This window comes from Mustela erminea, chromosome 16 (assembly GCF_009829155.1).
Source record: "Mustela erminea isolate mMusErm1 chromosome 16, mMusErm1.Pri, whole genome shotgun sequence".
Lineage (NCBI taxonomy): Eukaryota > Metazoa > Chordata > Mammalia > Carnivora > Mustelidae > Mustela > Mustela erminea.
This window is the reverse complement of record NC_045629.1, coordinates 12085968-12111136: the sequence shown is the minus strand read 5'-3', so window position 1 is coordinate 12111136 and position 25169 is coordinate 12085968. Positions and strand designations below refer to the sequence as shown.

Sequence of the window (25169 nt, the reverse complement as noted above, 5' to 3'; positions counted from 1 at the left end):
TGGCACAATCTGTTAAGTGTCCTACTCCTGGTTTTAGCTCAGGTCATGATCTCTGGGTCCTAAGATCGAGCCCCATGTCAGGCTCTGCGCTCAGTGCAGCATCTGCTTAAGATTCTCTTACCATTTCCTTCTGCCCCTCCTGATCATGCTCTCTCTCTCCCTCAAATAGATAAGCCTGAAACCCTCCCCCGCAAAAATAAATAAATAAAAACAGCTTCCAACAGAGCCTGTAAAGTGGGGCAGTTGAATCTACAAAAAAGGCAGCAGAATTCAATGATCAAGTTGGACAGACTCCTGGCTGTTCTCAATTTTAGAAGAAGCTTGTCACCCAAGAGCTGTCCACTCCCAAGGAAGAGAAACCATCTCTTTGCACTCGTAGAAGATTGATCGAAAACTCCCCAGTGATGAAATCCTTCTGAAGAGCTTACTCGGGTACACAGCAAAGACTTGTGGATGCAGTGGGGGAAATCTGAGGTAAATGAGAAAGAAGAGCAAAAGAAGATGATTCACGAGAAAAACAGCAGACAATTTCCTATAGAAGTACATCCCACAAAACCTGACCTGTCGTAACTGTCAAGGTCAAAACTGTCAAGGTCATCAAAAATAAGGTAAATGGGAAACACTCACTGCCAGAAAGAGCCTAAAGAAAAATGATGTTTAAATGGAGATACTGAACCAGAAAATAAATAAATAAACAAACAAACAAACAAATAAATAAATACGGACAGCCTAAAGAAATCTGAATAAATGGTGAAATTTAGTTAATAATAATGTATCAATATTGGGTCCTCAACAGTAATAAATGTGCAAGATTAATACAAACTATTAATAAAGAGGAAAGCTGGGTGAAGTTCTATGGAAACTCTTCACTATCTTTAAATTTTTTCTGTAAATCTAAACTTGTGCAAAAGTTAAAGTCCTTTTTTTTTTTTTAAGATTATTTGTACTGTATTTATATTAAGTGAGATCGAGAACATGGAAACCCTGCCATAAATCTATAGTTAGACTATGGTTAAGATTAACTCGTTTAGGAATATTTACGAAATCAGGGGTGCCTGGGTGGCTCAGTGGGTTAAGCCTCTGCCGTCAGCTCAGGTCATGATCTCAGGGTCCTGGAATCAAGCCCCACATCTGGCTCTCTGCTCAGCAGGGAGCCTGCTTCCCCCTCTCTCTCTGCCTGCCTCTCTGCCTGCTGTGTCTCTGTCTGTGGGATAAATAAATAAAATCGTTAAAAAATCAGAGAAGAAACAAACACTAGGGGTTATCAGAGTAGGGTGATTTGGTTTACTAGCAGTTATAAAGATGAAAATTTGAGGTGTACTTTTACAAATCATGAGTCACTGGAAAGTAAAATCTAGATTTGAAGAGCATGAGAGTTATTTACTATTTAGGACTGTATTTGCGCCACAATTCTGTTCCATTTGTAGGAAAATCAGAAGTATTAAAAACAGAGCCCTTTTCCACCCAGCCAATTGCTTTCTAAATTACATGAGTTATTATGTAAAATGGACTTAATCTTTTATCATCCATTTGAGATATTACCATTCATTTGAGACTGCAGGAGTTATTACATATCTGAAGTGACATTTTTATCTTCAATAAATTCTAATTCAGTTCATATATTAACTGGAGAAACACAATTTTAGTGCGCTTAATCAAAATGCTTTATGGATTTCTCATTCCATACCACTAATAGTAAGATGCTGTAACAAAAACAATAATTAAAGTATTCATTTGAATAACCACAAGGAGGGTTTTCTCTTCCGTCCCTTTAAGGGAGCCTGTCAACTAGACCAAGCTTGTTTGGCAATTCATACTCCCCTAAGGTGTCATCATAATTTGATGATTCAATTACTTTCTTAATTTCCCATTTGCTCTAGATTTCTCCATAGGTATCATTTGCCAATTTGACTTCAAATAAATCATAAATAACTCAGAGTCTTATAACTCATAAGCACACCTTCATTGTCACTCCTATAAAGACATATGTTTTAGTAACCCAATCATTTTATTTTAACAAAACTGACAAACCTGTGGTAATTAGAATTACTGTTCCATTTTTTACTACAAATTGTTGAAAAGGGTACACCTTCCCATACTTATAAACAGTATTTGTGCAATGGCATATTCTGAACTTCTTGTGAAATAAAATACTATATTTGATTTATTTAGATAAGCCTTTACATGCACTGTTGGTGTCCAAGATCTGTTTTTACCTTAAGGTATATCTTTGGTTTAAATACAGAGTTTTATCCATTTTTTAGGCTTACATGCCCTTTTTGTAATACTATGCCTTCATTCAAGATTTATAACCTCCCCAATAGCATTGACTGTGAGTTTAAGGAAGTTACATTAGTGTGTATATTTTTAAATCTAATTTTCTATCTCATTTTTCAATATATTCACTTCCATGACCATACAATCACTAAAAGGTTATTTGCTTCTAAACCAACATGTCCTTTAGGTCAAATTAATAAAGATTTCTTTCAAGTCAAACCTTTGTATTTATATGCTTACACTACTCTTAAACTTCTACACAAACACACACACAGAAACAACAGCATTATCTAAATCTCCTCAAAAGTTTGTTTTACTATTTGTACATCCTCTTCTTGAAAATAGTTTCTACTCCATGAATGGAAACCACATATTTAACTCTTCTTCGAACTCCAGTAGAAAGAATGACCAGCCACCCTCTTCCTCAACAGTCCAAATCCTTTAAACAAACTTTGAGCCATTTCTTTTTTTTTTTTTAAGATTTTATTTGTTTATTTATTTTAGAGAGAGAGTAGGGGAGGAGGAGTGGGGAAAGGCAGAGAGAGAGAAAGAGAATCTCAAGCAGACTCCCTGCTGAGCATGAACCACCCCCCCACAACCATGCCAGGCTCGACCCCATGATGCTGAGACTGTGACCAGGCTTAAACAACTAAGCCATTCAAGCATCCCTTCAGCCATCTCTTCACCAGAAAAAAAATTATTACAAAATATTGAACTTGTAAAAAAAAAAAAAAAAAAAAGTCCTTTTTTTTCCCCTCTTGTTTTTTTCATTTTTTCAATATAAACCAAATAAGGTGACTCTTCATGTTTAGTACACAAATGTGGTACCAGATTTTGTTTTTGTTTTTATCACAGAAATGGCATATATCCATTTTCAACTTTGAATCTCTTTTTGACTATTAATATCATTTAGGGATACAAATTAAACTTCAAAAACAACAAGCCCTAAATAATTCAGTCATAGCTTTAGGGAATTCTTTCTCAAGTTTTCACAGAGGATTTCAGGTTATATAGCTGAAATATTTACTGTTAAAACACGTTTTGAATGTCCCTGTCCAGAGCCATAAGCTTGATTTTGACAAATACTAGTTCTTAAGTAAAGTAATTTCAGACTTCATGTCTAGCCACTTTGCTTCAATTTTTTAATACTCTCAGGATGTCTGGGCCCAATAATCTTTTAAACTTTAAATACAGGTTTTAGCTACTCTCCGTTGCATTAATCACTCATTTGAAATATTTTAACAAGTAAGGAAATAAATCAGCATGAAGTAGGATAAGCTAAAATCTTGCTACAGAGTTAATAGAAACCTGCACGCAATTTAGGGAAAATCTGCACAGACCTAAATTTGTTGATTATAGGATAAACCAGAGCATGGAAAAAAGCACATTGGTAAGAGAAAGGAAAGAATATGAAAGCAAAATGTATTTTTTAATTTCTTTTTATAACATTTTATAAAGACAAATTCATCTAAAATGTGATATTTTAATATAGAAGTGACTACACCCCATCTACCTTGTGCAGAAGAGTTATTTATAAAGAGTATATTGTATATTTACCTACATGTAGTTAGAATGTAAGCCACCCATTCCTCATGAGTTTGACCACAACCACAGTGATTAGTCTTCTGCTATTGACACTTCACTGTTCCATGACTTTGAGAGGGGACTAAAAAGAAACAAATGGTTATCTTAAATCTTAAAGAGTACAATTCACTCTTAAAAGAGTACATTTTTCAGGATGAGCATCCTTTCCTTCTTTACATAAATTCCATACTATCATAAATTTTATTCTCATTATATAAACTAAAGAGGCTGGTGATGAATCTCACATTTTTATATTAATGAGAAATCATAGTAGAATGTTAACTGAATTATCTCTCAACTTGTACCTAATTTAAAGTGATGGTTTATAAGCTAAATAAATTTTTCTGGGTCAATTACTTCTGTGCTTAGTAAAAATAAAACTCTAGCCAATGATAAAAGTTGAAATTAAAGACTGAGAAAAAGCAAGAAACTCTCTGTATGATTAGTTGCCTACTTGGGGATTTCTGAAAGAACAAATTTATGGAGTTAATGTAATGAGCTAGTCTGAGATCTTTTCCAAGAACATCAGCTTGTCTAATTAGGTTTTTGGACAATTTGCCAACCATAAATAAGTTGCAAGAAAAGTTTCTAGTTTCTATGAGTAATATATTTTCCTATCACTCCATTTCATAAATTTGGCCTTTTTTCAAGTCCCTCATTTATTCTTGAAATATTTGTAACGAAAGACTACTCTTTTGATGATGGCCTGATCCTGTTCCAAATAAATTGCCTGTTGAACTGATAACCTTCTGAGGAAGGGCCTTCTTTTAAATAATTTTGGATTTAGCATATATTTTCCTTTCTGGCTTCCTAGCAGCCAGTAAAATCTAATATGGCAGATCATTTTAATGACTCAAACTTTTATAAATGCTTAGAACCTGTGTTTGCCTTAATGGTTAACAATTAATAAAAAATGTTGCAGAAAATTGGTGAATATTATGTAATGTACCTTATTTAATTCAGCTTATAGCATTCTTACAGTTTAAGTATGCCCTATATAGTTGTAATATACTTTCCAAATGGCCCTTAAGCAGTAAGCATATGGTGAACTACAAACCTAAATTTGTCACATTATTTTGATATTAAGGATATCAAATGTAAGTTACGATTGGAATAACCTATTATGTGTATTAACTCTCGGTAGCAATGGTAAAGATAGGGTTTTTCTGACCTACTTTTCTTGTAGAGGGTCATTTTAGCTTGTGTACATTTGAAAATCAAAAAGCTTTTCAATTTATCTTAATCATAATTGATAGGTGGCATTCCGCTAAATACTACTCAGAAGATCTTTGGTCCTTTACTCTCAGATAATAAACAAAACATTTCTGAGGTAATTTTTTCCCTTTTTGACCAGGGGGCAATGGTATTTCAATATAATTTTGTGTCAGTATTGATCAGCCTCTTTATTCTAAAAAATGAGCTATGGTCTTTTTTTCCTTCTTAATTTGTTCCCAATTTTATTAAGATATAATGGATATAGTTTTAATATTGTATCAGTTTAAGGTGAACAATATCATGATTTGATATACCTATATAATGCAAAATGATTACTACAGTAAGTTTAGCTAATATCCACCACCTCATAGTTACAATTTTTTTGTGATGAGAAATTTTAAGATCTACTCTTTCCTAACAACTTTCAAATATATAATACAGTATTATTAACTATAATCACCATGCTGTATGCTACATCCCAGAACTTATTAATTTTACAATTGGAAGTTTGACCTTTTCACCCTCTACCCTTCTCCCTGCCCTGTCTGGTAAACACCAATCTATTCTCTGTTTTTATGAGTTCAGGTTTTTTAGATTCCACATTTAAATAATATCATGTAGTATTTGTCTTTTTTGTGTGTGACTTATTTCACTCAGCATCATGACCTCAAGATCCACCCATATTGTCACAAACAATAGAATTTCGTTCTTTTTCGTGGCTGAATAATATTCCACTGTATATATGTTCCACCTTTTCTTTATCCATCAATCCATTAGGGGTAGCTTAGGTTGTCTCCATGTCTTGGCTGCTGGAAAAATAATACAATGAACACGGAAGGACAGATACCTCTTCAAAACAGTGATTTCATCTCCTTCCAATATATATCCAAACGTGGAATTGCTGGATCATAAAGTAGTTCTACTTTTAATTTTTCAAGGAAACTCTGTATTGCTTTATATCCCCCCTAACAGTGCACAAGGTTTCTCCTTTCCCAACATATCTTTGTGAGGTAATTTTAATTTTAACCTCACGAGGTGGTAGAAATGTGGTGGCATAAACCTTTTTTTAAGTAGTCATTAAACTACACCACGGAACTTTTTCACCTACCCTACCACACCAGCACACATGGGGGAAAGAAAGGAGAGAATAGCCTGCTCAGATGTACTAATAAGGGAAGCAAAAAAGTCTTGTCCAAAGGAGGCTCCAGGATGTCTGCCTTAGCTCCAGCTGACTCTAAAGGAAATAGGAAAATTTTAATTCACGTTGGAATTGATTGTGTTTAGAAATAAACTCAATATTCTGGCAACAGAGATTTAACAAGTGAGTAGCCATCTAAGGACAGATTACAACAGAGTTACAGCTTGACCACTGGTCGTCATTATTTGAGCAAAGGACACTTTCAGTGTAGAAATACAGGCAATAACCATATCTTGTTTCGTGCTGTTAGGTTTTGAGTAATGCGGAAGACAGTGCTAACAGGCAAAAAGTCATTCTCTCTTTCACCTATTCATCTGTTCTCTAAATTAGGCTTCTTGTGATAAAACAGGTGAACACGAGTGATTATTTGTGGGAAAGAAAACAACAAAAGAGGTTGATTTTTTGGAACCTAAAACCATTTTCTAAGTACCCCCCTGAAGGCGCCTTTCCTGTATGGCTCTATTGTCCTCAGTGTTATTCAGTGATACAAACCATAGCTGTTCATCAATTTCTGGAGTCACCCATCCCAGTCTCCCCCTCACTCTCTTGCTATGTTAATAGTTCCCCTGAAATCCTATCACTTTGCTAGAGGATTGATGCAAGTCTCCAGCAATTAACATAATTACAAGCCTGATTATCTTCTAATTGCATTATGAGTATTTGGTTATTCACTACATAAATTAGAGAAAATTAAAGAGGAGCAAGTTCCTGTGGTGTGGGCGTCGAGCTTTCTAAAACAGTTATGAGCATTTAAATGCAAAACGATAACCCAAAGGTGAAGGCCATTTCACATTCCTCTTGGCTAACAATTGATACATTTTATTTGGGAGACATGTACTTTTTTTTTTCTTGTCTCCCTCCCCACTACCTTTTTTGTTTTTTTGTTTGTTATTTGTTTGCTTGCTTTTTTGTTTTGATTAATGGCACACAAAACTCTCTCAATGGTTTAAATCTTCTCTTCAAAATACCAGAAGGATAGAATAAACAGCAACAATTCCATGTGGTCTGTGTTAGTAGGACGTGGAAGCTGTAATGGAAATATCAATAACTTTTTTAAAAATCATCATCATCATCACTATCCTGGGACCATTCTTTGTCATAAAGAAAATAAAGCATTAAACTCTAAGGTCTGTGGTCTTTATCAATTGTGCTGCCATATCAGAATTGGAAAATTGAATTTGTCATTAGATAGAGGCCGAAGGATCTATAATTGGGTAAACTATGGCGGAAGAAGTGGAGCCCCTCTCCTCTTACTGTCCCTCTGTGTCAGTCTCCCTCACTTTAATTCTTGCTGCCCGCCTGGTCTTGACCCAAATAACACCCCTTTTAAGGTCATGACCATACCTGGTAACACATGTGAAGACAAACCAGCTGATTCAAGTAACGGAACAAGGAGGCCAATAGACGAACGTGGTTCTAATGCCTTGGCGGACTACAAAAGCAAACAGAAACCTAAGGCAGGATCAGTTCCTCTAAATGCTTCAAAGATGAGAAAAGAAACCTAAGAACAACCAGTCACAAGCAGCCAACTAGTCTTTCCCTAATCAGGCTGCGTAAGTTTTAGCCAATCAAATCATTTCCTTCTTTGCCTCTGCCTTTCTCAACTCCTGTTGGCTCCATAAAAACCTTTCCCAAACTCTGTTGGCTGAAGGTGTCAAACCACTTCCTGCTTCAGATTCCAGTCAATGTTTGTTGAAATAAACTCTTCAAAATTTCAATGTACCTCGGTTTATCTTCTAATTCCACAAAGCACGCACTTTTCCTTGGTTCCTCATTGCATGTTTGGGACCCCTGACATTTTCTTTCTTTAAAAAAAAAAAAAAAAGACTTTATTTATTTGACACAGAGAGACACAGACAGAACGAGCACACAAGCAGAGGGAGCCACAGAGAGAGGAGCCAGCCCCAGCTGTGCAAGGAGCCAGATGTGGGGCTTGATCCCAGGGTTCCGGAATCACGACCTGACCCGAAGGCAAACACTTAAGAGCCGCCCAGGTGCCCCAGCTGACATTTTCAAAGAGAAGTTATTAAGTCCTAAGAGAGAACAAAGTGAAAATAATTAGAGGGAGGGAAAACACATAAGAATAGCCAAGTTTCTGGGGTGCCTGGGTGGCTCAGTGAATTAAGCCTCTGTCTTCGGCTCAGGTCATGATTTCCGGGTCCTGGAATCGAGTCCCGTGTGGAACTCCCTGCTTGGTGGGGGGCCTGATTCCCCCCCCACTTGTGATCTCTCTCTTTCTCTATCAAATAAATAAATAAAAACCTTTTTTTTTTTAATCCAAGTTTCCAAAATATAGGAACCCAAGTCTGTAGGAATCTCCAAGCACTATTCCATTCTCCTTGATGAGTGCCTATTTGCAGCCACCTACAAGGCATAGGTCACATTATTTCCTCTGCCACAAACACATTATTTTTAACATCTCAGTATTTTAGATGTTAGTAATCATATTCAGGTTTCCCAGCCCAACTTGGACTCTACAAGGACAAACTGTTTCCATGGCCATTTGGCAGGATTGGATGATTACATCAGCACATCCAGGAAAACTTTGCTTGCTAACTTCCCTGCTTCTAATAGGATATGATGTGGTCCTATCGGATCAGGGATAGGAACGCTAGAAAATTTGTAAGTAACTTTTGCTCAACAATCCCTAACTCATTGTAATACACAGCCTGGAAGGGTAGGAATGTATAAGAAAGGATTTATGCTTAGAGTAGGGTCCTCGCTGACAGCTGAAATCTTCCTGCCCATTCACAATTCAGCTTCTTGCTTGAACGTGAAAAACCATATATTGATGATTCTATGTGTGTTTTGCTAAAACAGTAGCTCAAATGAAACTTTCTCCTGGTTAAATGAGGCATCTTAGCTGCTATATAAATTATTTCTCATATGTAACATAGTAACATCCTTGTACTCTGAACTCCTAAGACACTTTTATATCTGTTTACTTGACTCTCATTCATTCATTCAATCAAGATCTATTTAGTGAGCATCTACTGCATGTTTGACCAAACCAGATGTAAGCTTGCCCTCCGGGAGCATACTGTCAAGTAAGAGACGTTTGCAGAGCTATGCGAAGGTAGTGGAAGTGTAAGAAGGGGTAACATTGGAAGGATTTGAATTTTAGTAAGACAGAGCAAGCCAGGCAAAGTTGGGTGGAGAGTGGGAAAATGTCAATACAGGAAACACAAGTGTACAAAATAAGAAATACAAGGGAACATTGTATGCAAAGGAAAAAGGACAAGTGACTATGTAGTGTTTAGCAAACAAAATGACTTGCTATGGTGGCTGGAAAGTTACATGTGAAGAAGGGAATGTTTTTTCAACTGATAATGTATTTGGTAAATCAAAGTTGCCGTTGCTCATTTTCTGCCCATCCTGGACTACAGTGTCTATAAGTGTATTCATGATATTTTACCTGGTCATCATTCAGACCTATGCACACAGCATTATCTGGCGCATACTAGGTGCACTTAATAAATATGGGTATAGTGCAATCCAACTGAGATGAGACTGACAAGGAAGCAGGGCCTCCTGTGAATTACATGCTATGTGAAGGGGTTTGAACATTATCTTGAGCACAAGGAAAGATTATTTAAAGGATTTCAACATAAGGAGATAATAATCCCACTTGAATTCTGGAAATGCAGTTCATTTATTTATTTAAGAAAAAAAGTGATTGTGAAGGGAAGTGGGAGGGTGGAGTAACCGATGATGACTATTAAGGAAGGCCTGTGTGGTGATGAGCACTGGGTGTTATATGAAACTAATGAGTCATTGAACACTACATCAAAAACTAATGATGTACTATATGTTGGCTAATTGAACATTAAAAAAAAAAAAAAAGAAAGAAAGAGTGATTGAGTTTCAGGTGATGTGACTGTGTCTGAAAACATAATGGTAAGCAAAACCAGATATATAACCTCAGCATTCCTACAACTTAGCATCTGTTTGTTGAGAGTCTGCATGAGTTAAGCACTATGAAGAAAGAGACAGTGTCCACTCAGACCATGTTGCAGGGGAACTTGAACTAGATTGCTGGGTCAAGAGAATTTTTCCTGAGGGAATGACACTTGAGGTGTGGTGTGTAATACAGGAAGGAATCCTGGGCAGTGTTCCGTGGGAGGAGACAAGTGTGGAAAGAAGAACATTCCAGACTGAGGAGATACGGCTGGAAGGAATGTGGAACCTGTGAAGAATAGAAAGAAGGCTGGCAGGATGGGAGCACAGGTGGCAAGGGAGAGCAGGTGAGCGTGGAGGAAAAGAGAAAGTTCAGGCTAGCTCATTCATGGCCATGGTGCCATGGCAAGGACTCTGTTCTTTAGCCTTAGAGCAATGGGGAAATGTAGTCAGAATGTTTGAAAATATCATGTACAGCAGTGTGGAAAACAAGATTTGGCTGGAGGAGCAGAAGTGGCCCATGCAGAGGCTAATTAGAGACCATTAGAATTTTCAGGAAATTTGGGGTTAGATTCAGGATCAGCAAAGTGGCAGTGATGATGGAGACGGGGATAAATAGATATTCAACAGGTGGCACCTGCAAGACTCGGTAATGGGTTAGACATTGAGAAGATACTGAGAGACGAGAACATAACAAAGATGACTCCAGTTTCTGGCTTAAAGATTGAAAAAGAAAAAGAGAAGCTCGAGATCTAGAATCTCGTATGTTGATCTTGGGAAGCTTTGGGATATTGAGACATTCAAGCAGAACATGATGAAAATACGTATACTACAAATTTTTTAATTGAGTCAGATGCCTTCTAAATGTCCAGAAATACCAAAATACACACCTTCTAGAATATAATGCAATCACGTGAAGTAAGAATTATAAATAATTACTCACTAGTTTAAATCTAGTTATTATCTAAGATGAGGCAAAATAAGAGCAACAAAAAATTACTTTTACTCTATGGTTATAGAAACAATCATCCTCTCAATTGAGTCTTTGTTCTACCTTGGGCATTCTGAGTGGACCTAACTATCCTGGCAACTTGTAAGGAACAAGAAGACTCATCTCACAAACAGACTTCTTTAGTATCTCCCACACCAGTCGCCAACTTTTGCTGTTCCAAGTTTCCTCACAGACAGCCACGCTGAAAGAGCAGGAGAGGGGGTGTGGATTTGCAACGCTGTGCTTCAGAACTCACAGTGACTCCCAGCAAAATCAGTGGAAGAAAGAACTTCTGTCCTCAGAAGCTTTCTTAAAACCTCATCTCCAAACCCATTTTTCATGAGCTGATCCTTGGACGGCAGCATGAGCTCCTCTCAGACACCTCCCCTGACTGTCTCTAAGACAGAACTAGTGGGACACAAGCTATTCTTTTTGCTTCTTAGGTAAGGTAGAAGTTTGTAGCAGGGAGGATTATCAAGGAGAAGCCTAGCTCCCGTCATTCTTGCATTTAAAAATATATATATGTATATATACATATACATATATGTATATGCACACACATATATAAATATATACACACATAGACACAGAATGCTTATATACATATACTCATATATGCATACATACATGGATATACACATATACACATGTTTCTGTGTGTGTGTCTCACTCTCTCTCTCTCTCTCTCTCTCTCTATATATATATATATATATATATGTCAGTTCTGCCAGTTTATTCTGGTGCTCTATTACTTAACAAGGTCTTTTGGACCACTATACCTTTTCCGGAATTTACTAGTAACAATTTTTACTTCTAGTACTGGCTTTGGTAATTTTCTATACTTCTAAAAATAAATGATTTCTCAGAATACCTCCTCTGACCCAATAATAATTACTCCTCAGTTATAAGCAGTCTAAAAGGTAAAATTTTATTTTAATTTTTAAAAGATCTTATTTATTTACCTATTTGAGAGAGAAAGAGTGCATGCCAGTGAGAGAGCGCAAGCAGCAGGGAGGGGCAGAGGGAGAGGGACAAGCAGGCTCCCTGCTGAGCAGGGAGCCCAACACATGACTCCATCCCAGGACCCTGGGTTAAGCAGATGCTTAACCTACTGAGCCACCCATGCCCTAAAAAGTGAAATTTTAAAAATTACAATTCTTTTACTAGGATAAGTCAAAGGAGATTATTTTCTTTTTAAAATTCTATGTTGTTTTCATTTTATTTTTGTGCAAGAATACAATTTTAAATTAACATTCTTTGAGTTAATATAAATACTTTTATTTGATAAAAAAATTTTCAGATGGGAGTTTGAAATTTTCCCCAGTGACTTTGCAAGGTTGGGAGGGACAGATGAAAGTGTAGGTATAGGTAAATACTCTGCAAATGGCAAGCCACCTCACAAATGAAGCAGATAATCATTTTAAAAATCTCTACATTTGTTAGAACATCTGGTGTGGCAACTTGGACAATCTTGACCAAATTATTCCTTATGGAACAAACTAATTATTTAATATACAGCTGGATTTATGCAGCCAATGGGTCTTACGGTTTTATATAGCACATTATGCATTTATTATAAAATGAAACTTATAATTTCTGGGAAAATAAAAGTAACAAATTTTTCCATTGTAGCTGAAATGATTAAGCCATGATACCAAAGGTGGAAAGCAAAAGAGACCTCGTTTATTAATTTTCCAGGGGAAGTGGTTTTATTTTATAATGTTTCGTGGAAGATTTACCAGGCATTATAGCTTAACTTTGTTTTTAATAGACTTTATTTTTTAGAGCAGTTTTAAGTTCACAAAGAAATTGAGCGGAAGATACAAAGATTTCCCGTATACGTCCAACCACCACACACACCATCTCCCCAGCTAGTGACATCCTGCCCCAGACTGGCCTATTTGAGACAATTGATGAACCTGCTCTAACATATCTTTGGCACCCAAAGTCCAGAGTTTACATCAGAGTTCACTCTTGGTGCTGTATATACTATGAGTTTTGACAAATGTGTAATGGCCCGTATCCATCATCATATTATCATATAGAGTAGTCTCTGCACCCTAAAACTCCACTGTGCTCTGCCTATTCATCCTTCCCTCCTCCCAAATCCTGGCAGCCACTGCCATTTAGCCAAACTTTTATAATAGTAACACAGCTTCTACAACAGATGTGCTAAAGTGCCTTCTGATGCTGTCTCTATTGGTTACATAAACTACGCAGCTATCTCTCTCCCAGCACAACCAGCCCCCAGTTTCTCTTTTATTTTTTAATCATTTGTTGTAGAACATTGTTTTCGGAAATAAAATCCTATAAGCACTCATGCAGGAGAGCTCATTAAAATTTTAAATGTAAATAACAGTGATGCAATTATTCATTGGAAAAATATGAATGGGACTCCACTGGGAGGTAAGCTGTGGGGATAAAAGGATGAACAAGACAGGTACAATTCCATGCCCTTGTGTTACATTCTATCAATACTATCTGATACACCACGTTTCTGGGTGTGGAGTGGGCTGGGACCTATCTGCAGCCCCTGATCATGCTTCTTGTACTTAGCAAATGAGAAAACAACAAGATAGGGTGATAAAGATAAGATTCTTATTCCCAAAACTCTACCCACAGTCCTCTCTGCATGGCTTTCTGGAGTATGAGCATTTTCACTGTTACTGCTCTGATGAAGGAATGTCACAATTAGAACTGGTGTTTCAAAGAATTTAGGGCTAATGTGATTTTGTTTTCCTTAAATTATTTATTGATAAGCTCCAAGTAAAAATTTCCTTTTTTTTTTTTTTAAGATTTTATTTACTTATTTGACAGAGGCAGAGATCACAAGCAGGCAGAGAGAGGGGGAAGCAAGCTCCCCGCCCAGCAGAGAGTCCTATGTGGGGCTTGATCCCAGGACCCTGAAATCATGACCTCACCTAAAGACAGAGGCTTAATCCACTGAGCCACCCAGGTGCCCAAAATTTCTTTCTTTCTTTTTTTTTTTTTTTAAGATTTTATTTATTTATTTGACAGAGAAAGACACAGGGAGAGAGGGAACACAAGCTGGGGGAGTGGGAAAGGAAGAAACAGGCTTCCTGCTGAGCAGGGAGCCCAATATGGGCTCAATCCCAGGACCCCAAAATCATGACCTGAGCTGAAGGCAGACGCCTTACGACTGAGCCACCCAAGTGCCCCACCAAGTAAAAATTTAAATCTAAGGCAGGTGTCTGTAGAAACAGAGAGAGCCAAGTTTTCTCTTTATTGTAGTCTCTCTGGAAGTTGTAATAAAAAGAATAGTCATCATGTATAGGGTATAGGCTAAATTCTTCATATGTACATATGTACTATCTTACCATATCCTTACAAAATACATATTATGGGCCACATTTGACCCCCCTCCAAATACCATGCTGAATTATAGCGAATTTATTTAGCATCAACATTGGCAGAAATGTAACAATTCTGAGATGATCAGAAAATTATGAGATGTTGTTTTCAAATCTAAAATGCTCAAGATATCAACATAAATTAGAAGTAAATTTACTAGTCCTTCTCTCAAGTCTTCATTCTGTTATTTTATCAAAGAACGGTCGAATGTCCCACTCTTTACCAAGCCCAATGCTAATTTTAGGAAATGTCATGGTTAATAAGACATAATCCCTGCCTTCCAAGAGTGCTGTTTAGTGCTCAAAGGCAACAAGTAAATAGGCAATTAAAATAATGTTTACTAATCACTAAGCTATGGGTATTTACAGGATAGCCGGAGAACAGAGATGCATACTAAATAGATATTTTCTGTTACTCCCTTCCAAACTTCACACAAATTGTTGAATTCCCCTATGTCCCTCTGAATATGATGTTAGAAGCTATTATGAAAATCTCTGATAGCTGTTTTTAATTTTTTTTTACTATTGCTGGCTGGACCTAAACAGAGGTTTGTCAAAGCTACAAATTTAGTACCTTCAACTCAACATGAGAGAAGATGTCTAGGAGAGCATGGGGAAAATTAAAATTAGGCTGGAGAATGAAGGAAAACATAGGACTTCTTTTAATTAACATGCAAAGGCACTCTGTGGCCACATTGATCATTTCCAAGAAAATGCCTGCCAAATACCCAAGGCTGAAAAAATAGTTTGCACGTCCTTATATCAACTAAAAATCGGCGTTCTGTGCAAAAAGTGGTTAGTTCTTCTTGCAACAAAAACAATCACAAAGATGTTTTTCTTTGGAGGCAACCATAATATGTCTGTATGTAGAGCAAATGCTTTCTTTATACTTACCATTTCACCACTTAGAATATAAAAAAGGTATGTATTCAAGCTTTGAGGTTTTGAAAAAGTAATTACTTTTACTGTTTAAGGATGGACATTCTCTTTTTTTTCTTTTGAATATGTCATTTTATTTTAGTATTAAAAATTTAAAATTAGTAAGGGATAGAATTGAATTTATCTTTTGGTGTACAGTCCTGTGAGTACAGATTTATAAAACCAGTACCCAAATTAGGATGCAGGGGTCACCTAGGTGACTCAGTTGATTAAGCATCTGCCTTTGGCTCAGGGCATGATCTCAGGGTCCTGGGATCGAGTCCCTCATCAGGCTCCTTGTTCCAAGGAAATCCTGCTGCCTCTGCTCCTCCCCCTGCTAATGAACTTGCTCACTCTCTCTTCTTCTCTAACAAATAAATAAATAAAATCTCTTTAAAAAAAGCAATTAGGATACAGAATAGTTCTCCTATCCTGCAACATTTCTTAGTGCTACCCCTTTATAATCACAACCTACCCCCATCCACAATCTTTGCAAACCACTGATCTCTTCTTTGTGATTATCATGTAATCATTCTGATGAATGAAATACATGAGCATGTGATCTCTTGAGACTAGTTCCTTTTACCCGGTATATACTACCTTTTGAGATTCATCCAAGTTGTCTGTGTCAACAGTTTGTTCTTTTTCACTGCTAAGTAGTTTCCGTTTCTATGAATGAAGCATATTTTGTTCAACCATTTACCCATGGAAGAACATTTAGATCCTTTCCAGTAAGGGTAAGTCTGAATACAGCAGCTATAAATATTCATATAAAGACTTCTGTGTGAACATGAGTTTTCATTTCTTTGGGGTAAATACTTAGGACTGAGATTGCTGGGTCATACGGTAAGTCTATGTTTTCCTCTATAAGAAACTGCCAAACTGTTTTCCATAGTGTCTATCTCATTTTTGCATTCTTACCAGCAATATATGAGAGTTCTAATCACCCCACATCCTAGTCAGCACTTGATATTGTCAGTATTTTTATTTTAGCCAAGGTAATGGATGTGTAGTAGTATCTTACCCTAGTATTAACTTGCTTTTCTCTAGTGGCAAATAATTTTGAACATCTCTTCATGTCTTCACTTAATCTTCTCATATCCTCTAATGAAGTGTTGAAGTCTTTTGCCCACTTTTAAATTGAATTGTGTGATTTTCTACTGTTGAATTTTTAGCAATCCTTATACATTCTAGATACAAGTGCTTTGTCGAATATATGATTTTTCAAGTACTTTCTCCAGTCAGTAGTTTGTCGTTTCATTCTTTTAATAGTATCTTTCACAAAGTAAAAGTTTTTTAATTTTGATGAAGTCCAATTATCCTTTTTTTCTTTTGTGGGTTGGGCTTTTGGTGTTCTGCTCAAGAACAACTTGTCTAGCTTCAGTAGTGAAGATTTTCTCCTATATTTTCATGTAAGAGTTTTATAGTTGTGTGTTTTACATTTACTTTTATGATTCATTTTGAGTTAATTTTTGTGTAAAGTTTAGGTGAGCATTCATTTTTTGCATATTATTATCTAATTATTCCAGTACCATTATTGAAAAGACTTTCTATATAAGGATATCCTGTCTTTTGCAAGTGCATGGTGATAAAGAATATAATGACTTCTAGTACAGTTTTGTGTCACTGCCTTGATTCACGCTGAAGTTCTAGCAATTTTAACCACTTTGCTTCTGCACCAACCATTACTTTAGTACCATCAGTGCAAATTTTAACAAAGTGTAAAAGACAAATGATGACTTAAACTTCTCTGGAATCTACAGGCGTCATTTTGAAAAATGCTATGTCACAGCATTTTATCCTATTCTCCTCCTATTCATTTCTATTCCCTCACATTCTCCACTTTTTACTAACTCCTTTTTATTCTTTAGTCTGGGATCCATAAAACACAGTAAATATTTTTCCTATGTGCTCCTATAACACATCATACAATGTAAACATAATATTAAGGAGAATGAGATGCTGTTATTTTCAAATCTAAAAATGATCAAGACATCAGCAGTAGAAACCAAGAGCATAAAGTAGAACTAAATTTACTTGTTACATCAAGTACCCTCCTTCACTGAACACCAGGTACGACATGCAACTGATGAATCACTAAATTCTACCCCTGAAACTAACAATATGGTGTATGTTACCTAAATTGAATTAAAATTTAAAAATTTAAAAAAGAAGTAAATTTACTAGTTCTTCTTTGACTTACTACTTCATTTCTTTTTTTTTTAAGTTTAGAAGCATTTGATACTATGTGCTAAGCCCAATTCTAAGTTTGAGATGTCATAATTAGTTGGAATTCATCAAACAAACAAATAGACCTTACTCTATGAAAGACTTTGTAAAGAATAAAACAAAACAAAAACAAAAGGAAAAAAAAAAACAAGTTTAAGACTGGGAGGAAACATTTGCAAACCACATATTTATTAAAGACAAAAATTTAGAATATATAGAAAAAACTTCTAAAATTCAACAGTTTTTTAAAAAAAATATAAATCAAAATGAGCCAAAGGTGTGAATAGACATTACTCCAAAGAGGATATACAACTGCAAATAAGCACATGAAAATTTTTAACTTTATTAGCCTTAGGAAAATACAAAATAAAACTACAGAGAACTATCACTACACATTTATTAGAATGGCCAGAGTAAAATATAATGACAACACAAAATGTAACAGCATGCAATCAAACTGAATCATTCATATATTGCTGATGAGAATGTAAAATGGTACAAATCATTCTGAAAAAATTTTGACTGTTTATTATAAATCTAAACATGCACCTGCCTTATAACCTACCAAATTCACTCTTGCTAATTTATTCCAGAAAAATGAAAAGTTATGTTCACACAAAAACTTACACACAAATTTTCATAAAGAATTCATTTATAACAGCCCAAGCTGCAAATAACCCAAATGTCTTTCATTGGCTGGATGTTTAAACAAACTGGTATATCATATCATGGAACATTACTCTGCAATGAGAAGGAATAAACTATTGATGTATGTAAAAACTTGGATGAATATCCAGAGAATTGTGCTGAGTAAAATAAAGCTCATCCCCCAAAATTACACATTGTATGATTCAATGATACAATATTTTTGAAATAACAAAATTGAATGGATGAAAATCACATTAATGGTTTCCAAGAGTTAGGAAGAGAGGAAGCAAGAGGAATGGTTATAAAAGGACACTAGAGGAAAACTTATGGGAAGTGAACTGTTCTGTATCTTTACTTTGGTGGTGGATCCATGCACATACATATATGATCAAACTGCATTGAATCAAACCCATACATGTACATAAAAAGGAAGTGAAACATGAATAAGTTAGGTGAATTTCAACAATGTCAACTCTCTGATTGCATTGTACTCAAGTTTTGTAAGAGGCTATCATCGAGAAAAATTAAGTAAAAGGTAAATGAGATCTCTCTCTCTCTTTTTCTTTTTTTTTATTTCTTACAACGGTATGTGAATCTACAACTATCTTAAATTAAAAAGTTTAATTAAAAGAAAACATATTAAAGTTGCAGGGTATGAAAGTAACACATAAACCTACTATGTTTCCATGCATTAACAACAAATAATCTGAACAGGAAATTAAGAAAACAATGACATTTGCTACAATATCTGAAAGAATAAAATACTCAGGAATGAGCTTAACAAGGAGGTGAAAGATCTGTACTCTGAAAACTAAAAAAAAAAAAACCAAAAACAAAACAAACAACAACAACAACAAAAAAAAACTGTTGAAACAAAGTAAAAAAAAAACATAGGTAAGTAAAAAGACATCCCATGTTCGTGGATTGGCAGACAATATTATGATGTCAATACTACTCAAAGTGTTCTAGAGATTTAATGTAATTCCTATCAAATTCTCATTCTGTTTTAGTAGAAATAGAAAAATGGACCTAAAATCCATAAGGAATCTCAAGAGATACCAAATGGTCAAAACAGTCTTAGAAAAAAAAGACAAAGTTGACAGACTCAATTATTTCAAAACCTACTACAAAGTTATATTAATCAAAACAGTGTTGTACTGGCATAAAGACAGATGCATATAGACCAATAAAATAGAATAGAAAGCCCAGAAACAAACCCTTACAAATGATGGTGGAAAAACTGGATATCCACATGCAAAAGAATAAAGATGCACGCTTACCTTACATCATGTACAAAAAATAAACAAAATTGATCAGATATGTGCAAGCTAAAATGTATAAGCTAAAACAATTAAAATCTTAAAAGAAAACATAGTCCTGCTTCCTCCTCTCTCTGCCTGTCTTTCTGTCTCTTAGCCTAGTTGTGATCTCTGTCAAATAAATAAACAAAATCTTTAAAAAAAAATGTTTGTGCATCCAAGGACATTATTGACAGAGTGAAGTGGCCACACATGGAATAGAGGCAAATATTTGCATATCATATACCTCTCCAGAATAGATAACGAACCCCTATAGTTCAACAACAATAGTGAAACAAATAATCCAATTTAGAAACAATAAAGAACTTGAACAGACATCTCTCCAAAGAAGATACACAGATCGCTAGTACATAAAAAGATACGCAACATCACTCATTTTTAGGGAAGTGCAAATCAAAGCCACAGTCAGATGTTACATTACACTGGCTAGGAGGCTACTACAAAAAATAAAACAAACAAACAAACAATAAATAAAATAAAAAAAGAAGTCAAGGAAGCTATGGAAAAATCAGAACACTTGTACATTGCTTGTGGGAATATGAAACAAAGCAGGTACAGTGGGAAGAAAGTATGACAATTTGTCAAAAAATTTAAAATAAGGAATTGAAAAAGATATAAACAAATGGAAAAATATCCCATGTTTATGGATCAGAAGAATTAACATTGCTAAAAACTATCCAAAGCCATCTATAGCTTCAATGCAATTGTTATCAAAACTTCAATGGCATTTTTCACAGGTTAAAAAAAAATCCTAAAATTTGTATAGAACCACAAAAGACCCTGAACAGCCAAAACAATCCTTTTTTAAAATTTTACATTTTATTGTTTCATATCACCTCAACAATAATTGAAAATTTTTCTCAAACATTACACGCAGCTATTTAAAAAAAAAAAAAAGATTTTGTTTATTTGAGGGAGAGTAAGAGAACTCAAGCAGGAGGAGTAGCAGGCAGAGAGAGAAGCAGACACCCTACTGAGCAGGGAGCCTGACTCAGGGTTAGATCCCAGGACTCTGGGATCATGATCTGAGCCTAAGGCAGATGCTTAACGGATGAGCCACCCAGGTGGCCCATAAACCCAGCTATTTTGATAGATTGTATCTATGGAAGATTCTAGTTCAAATCATTAAAGCAAATTAGGAGGTAAAACAGGGCAGACTGGCAGAAGCTTAGCTTCAGAGAAAACGAAATATATAGGACACGGCAGAAACTAGTAGCTCAATTAAGCATTTAAAACCATGATTTTATAACACCAATTACAGTAAAATGTGTAGCTTAAGGCAAAAACAAAACTCGTTCATACTGCATTGACATCAATTCTTGACCATTGTACTCTTCTGGAAGAACAAACCTGGAAGCATCCTACTTCCTGTTTTCAAACTATACTACAAAACTGTAGTAATCAAAACAATATGGTACGAGTATAACATTAAACACATAGATCAATGGAACAAGATAAAGAGCCAAGAAATAAATCCTTGCATATACAGTCAACTAATACTTGACAGGAGAGGCAATAATGCTCAGTGGCAAAAGGAAAGTCTCCTCAAAAAACGGTGTTAGAAAAACTGAAGAATTTTAATACAGAAGAATGAAACTGGATTCTTATTTTACACTACTCACAAAAATGAACCTAAAATGAATTAAAAACTTAAGTGTAAGTCTGAAACTATAAAATTCCTGAAAGTAAACATAGGGGAAAATCTTCTTAACATTGATCTTGGCGTTGATTTTTTTGGATGTGTCACTGAAAGCACAAGCAACAAAAGGTGTTAATAGAACCTACAGAATGCAAGAAAGTATTTATATAGCACATATATAAGAGGTAAATATCCAACATATGTAAAGAACTTATTCAACTTGGTAGTAAGGGGAAAAAAATCCCTTTTAAAAAATAGACAGAGGAACTAAATAGACATTTTGCCAAAGAAGGCATTCAGATGCCCAACAGATACAAGAAAAGGTGCTTGATATCACTAATTTTCAGGGTCAGGGAAGTGTGAATCAAAAACACAATGAGATGTCACCTTACATCTGTTAGAAAGGCTTGTCATCTAGAAAACAAGAAATAGCAAGTGTTGGTGAAGATGCGGAGAAAAGGGAACTATTGGTGGAATATAAACTGGTACACTCATTGTGGAAAACAGTATGGAGGATCCTCAAAAAATTAAAAAGAAACACTGCCATATGACCCCGAAATCCCATCTTTGGGTAGATAACCAGAGGAAATGAAAATAGGGTCTCTGGGATATATCCTCTCTATTGTGGTCATTGCAGCATTATTCACAATACTCAAGACATGGAAACAACCTAAGTTTCCATCAACAGATGAGTGGATACAAAAGACGTGGTAATGTATACACAACGTAATATTATTCAGTCTTCAAAAAGAATGAAATTCTGTCATTTGCAACAACATGCTTAAAACTTGAAGGCATTATGCTAAGTGAAATAAGTCAGTCAGAGAAAGACAAATATTGTGTGATCTTTTTTGTATGTGAAATCTAAAATAAAACCCCAAACTCTTAGGAACAGAAAGTAGAATGGCAGTTACCAGGGACAGAAGCGTGTGGGGGATACGGGGAGATGTTGGTCAAACGGCTTGAACTTTCAGATATAAGAAGAATATATTCTGGGAACCCAATGTACTGCATGCTGATTATAGTCAACAACACTATATTACATACATGAAAGTTGCTAAGAGAGATATTAGATGCCCTGACCACAAAAAATAAATGTTAAAATGTGATGTGATGGAGGTGCTCGTTAAGTTATGCTCTCCATAATATCACAATATATGTGTATTAAATCAACATATTGTACACTTTAAACTCACAGTGTTATATGTCAATGTCCTTGATGGGGACCAAAACTGAAAACAGAAAAGAAATAATTGATCAGGGGCACCTAGGTGGCTCAGTGGGTTAAAGCCTCTGCCTTTGGCTCAGGTCATAATCTCAGGGTCCTGGGATCAAGCCCCACATCAGGCTCTCTGTTCAGCAGGGAGCCTGCTTCCCCTTCTCTTTCTCTGTCTGCCTCTCTGCCTACTTGTGAACTCTGTCAAATAAATAAATAAATAAATATTTTAAAAGAAAAAAAGAAAGAATTGATCAGAGGAGACCATTAGAAACATAAATGTCTAACCGCAAACAGAAGTGTCTAAGGAAAAAAATATTTTAATGTAAAGGTATGATGCAGAATAAATTTAGGATGAAAAGATGAATTAAATTTAGTTCCTTGATGATAATGCCAGAAAGGAAAACAAAATGTTGACAGTACTGCATTATTAACAGGGACTGTAAGAAGCAAGAAATTATCTCAAAGAAAAAAACATCAAAAAAAATTGTAAATGGCTTTATACGTCCCTTAGATGCTGAATCTGGAAAGTAATAACTATCATGGTAAGAAACATGGTTTTTGTGGACATCACATTCCTTATCTTCAAAATGAAGTTCTGGATTAGATTAGGGATATTAAACACAATACCCTCCTGCTGGCCTCCCTCCTTAGCACCCGTGGCAGGCACTGATAACAGATCAAGGGATTTCTTTGCTGAGACCAGACCCAGCTCCATGACCCTTTTCTACCCAGACACACAGCCACTATCCATCAACTCCTTTATTGCTCAAAATAGAATTAATTTGCTCTTCTCAGTTTTGATATTAAATAACATGCCTTCCAATGTTAGGGTTCTATATTTATTTAACTAACTGGAGTACTCTAGAGTGATAATTTTGTGATGTTTAATTTGGAAATTTCTTAATATATTTTATGCCAGAAATATTTATTATGCCAAAAAAGGCATAAATGCTAACAGGATCAAAGGAAATAACTGTTAACTTTAAATTACAATACAAAGATGAATTCCCAATTAAGGGCACCTGGGTGGCTCAGTGGGTTAAAGCCTCTGCCTTCGGCTCAGGACATGATCTCAGGGTCATGGGATCAAGCCCCACATCGGGATCTCTGCTTAGCGGGGAGACTGCTTCCCCCTCTCTCTCTGCCTGCTGCTCTGCCTACTTGGATCTCTGTCAAATAAATAAATAAAATCTTTTTAAAAAATTCTCAATTAAATCTCATGGTCAGCATTATCAATGCAAACTGATAGGTATCCTACCTTCACTATTTGTGAGCTAGTCCTATATTATTTGTAATAAAGATTGTGGAATGATTTATTTCCACATTATTTTACCTATGTCCAAATAATTTTTTTTTTAATTCAATGAAGAAAGAGAGAGCGCACAACCAGAGGGAGCAGAAGGAGAGGGAGAAGCAGGCTCCTCGCTTGAGCAAGGAGCCCCACGTGGGGTTCAATTCCAGGACCTGGGGATCATGACCCCAGCTGAAGGCAGACACTTAACTGACTGAACCACCCAGGCACCCCTTCAGGTAAAACGTTTTAAATAGGGGAACATTATCAATGTCTACAACTGATTGAAGTAAACGAATATATTGAATAAAATATATTATTTAAGCTAATTTATTACTTTTAAAAATGTAATCACAAACCATGATAAACCACAAGCCCCTTGAATAAACTCGAGTGAACTGCTCAAGCATTCAAGTAACTAAGAACATACCATTGACCTTAGTGACCAGATGGTTTTATTGAGTCATTTTCCTGTTTTCCACAAAGCCAAATTACTACATTCCTGAAAATCTTCTCTATTTCTAAGTCAGAACATCGCCCACTGCTTCAGTACTCGAGCTTGCCGATGTACTGTGGATGATGGTACTATGCCTTCCCGGATGCAGGAAATGTCAATAACAGAGAAAGAACCAATGAAGAGCAGAACCTCTTGAAGAATACTTAATTTCTTTTTTTAATAATTTATGATGGGATTATATGATTCATGTCAGAACTAAAAACTTTAAAATTTTTCCCTTTCTCCAGGCTTCGCCATAATTAAAAGTTTATGAATTAACCTTGTTTTTGTTTTGTTTTGTTTAGATTTTATTTTTTATTATTTATTTAATTGACAGAGGGGCAAGAGACAACAAGAGAGGGGACACAAGCACGGGGAGGGGGATAGGGAGAAGCAAGCTTTCCACCAAGTGCAGAGCCCCATGCTGGGCCAGATCCCAGGACCCAGGGATCATGACCTGAGCTGAAGAGAGAGGCTTAATGACTGAGCCACCCAGGCACTCTGTGTATGTCTTGTTATATTCAGTGGCATACAAAAGAGATGAAATAATCTTTCTTCTTTAATATTTACTATAGCATATATGGTCTTAATGCAGGTGAGCTAACATTTGATAGATCTCTACAGTATTTGCCTGTTGTTTTTCTTGTTTATCTTTTGACTCCTTTCACCAGTTTCTCTCACCCATTGCCCCCACCTCTGGCAACCACCAAAATCCTCTTTGCATCTATGAGTCTGGTGGTTTGGTGTTGATGATATTTAGGTTCAATGTATAAGAGAGAAAAAATATTTGTCCTTCTCTGCCTGACTTATTTCACTTAGCATAATGCCTTGATGTTCATCCAAGTTGTCACAAATGACAAAATTTCACTTTTATATA

The 25169-nt window shown here is 35.8% G+C and overlaps 2 long non-coding RNA genes across 4 annotated transcripts; one reads left to right on the top strand and one right to left on the bottom strand.

Annotated features, from left to right (window-relative positions):
- On the top strand, window positions 1-24722 carry LOC116575556. Its single transcript, XR_004279833.1, has 3 exons — window positions 1-76; window positions 11377-11384; window positions 24710-24722. It is a non-coding gene; the product is annotated as an uncharacterized LOC116575556 (long non-coding RNA).
- Window positions 166-7707, bottom strand: LOC116575555. 3 transcript variants are annotated; one of them, XR_004279831.1, is made up of 4 exons: window positions 7619-7707; window positions 5828-7301; window positions 3835-3943; window positions 166-469 (listed from the first exon to the last, which is right to left on the bottom strand). It is a non-coding gene; the product is annotated as an uncharacterized LOC116575555 (long non-coding RNA). The 3 variants fall into 3 exon arrangements; XR_004279830.1 differs by having other exon boundaries at window positions 3839-3943; XR_004279832.1 differs by having other exon boundaries at window positions 3839-3943; window positions 5828-6310.
- Window positions 24723-25169: the final 447 nt, after the last annotated feature.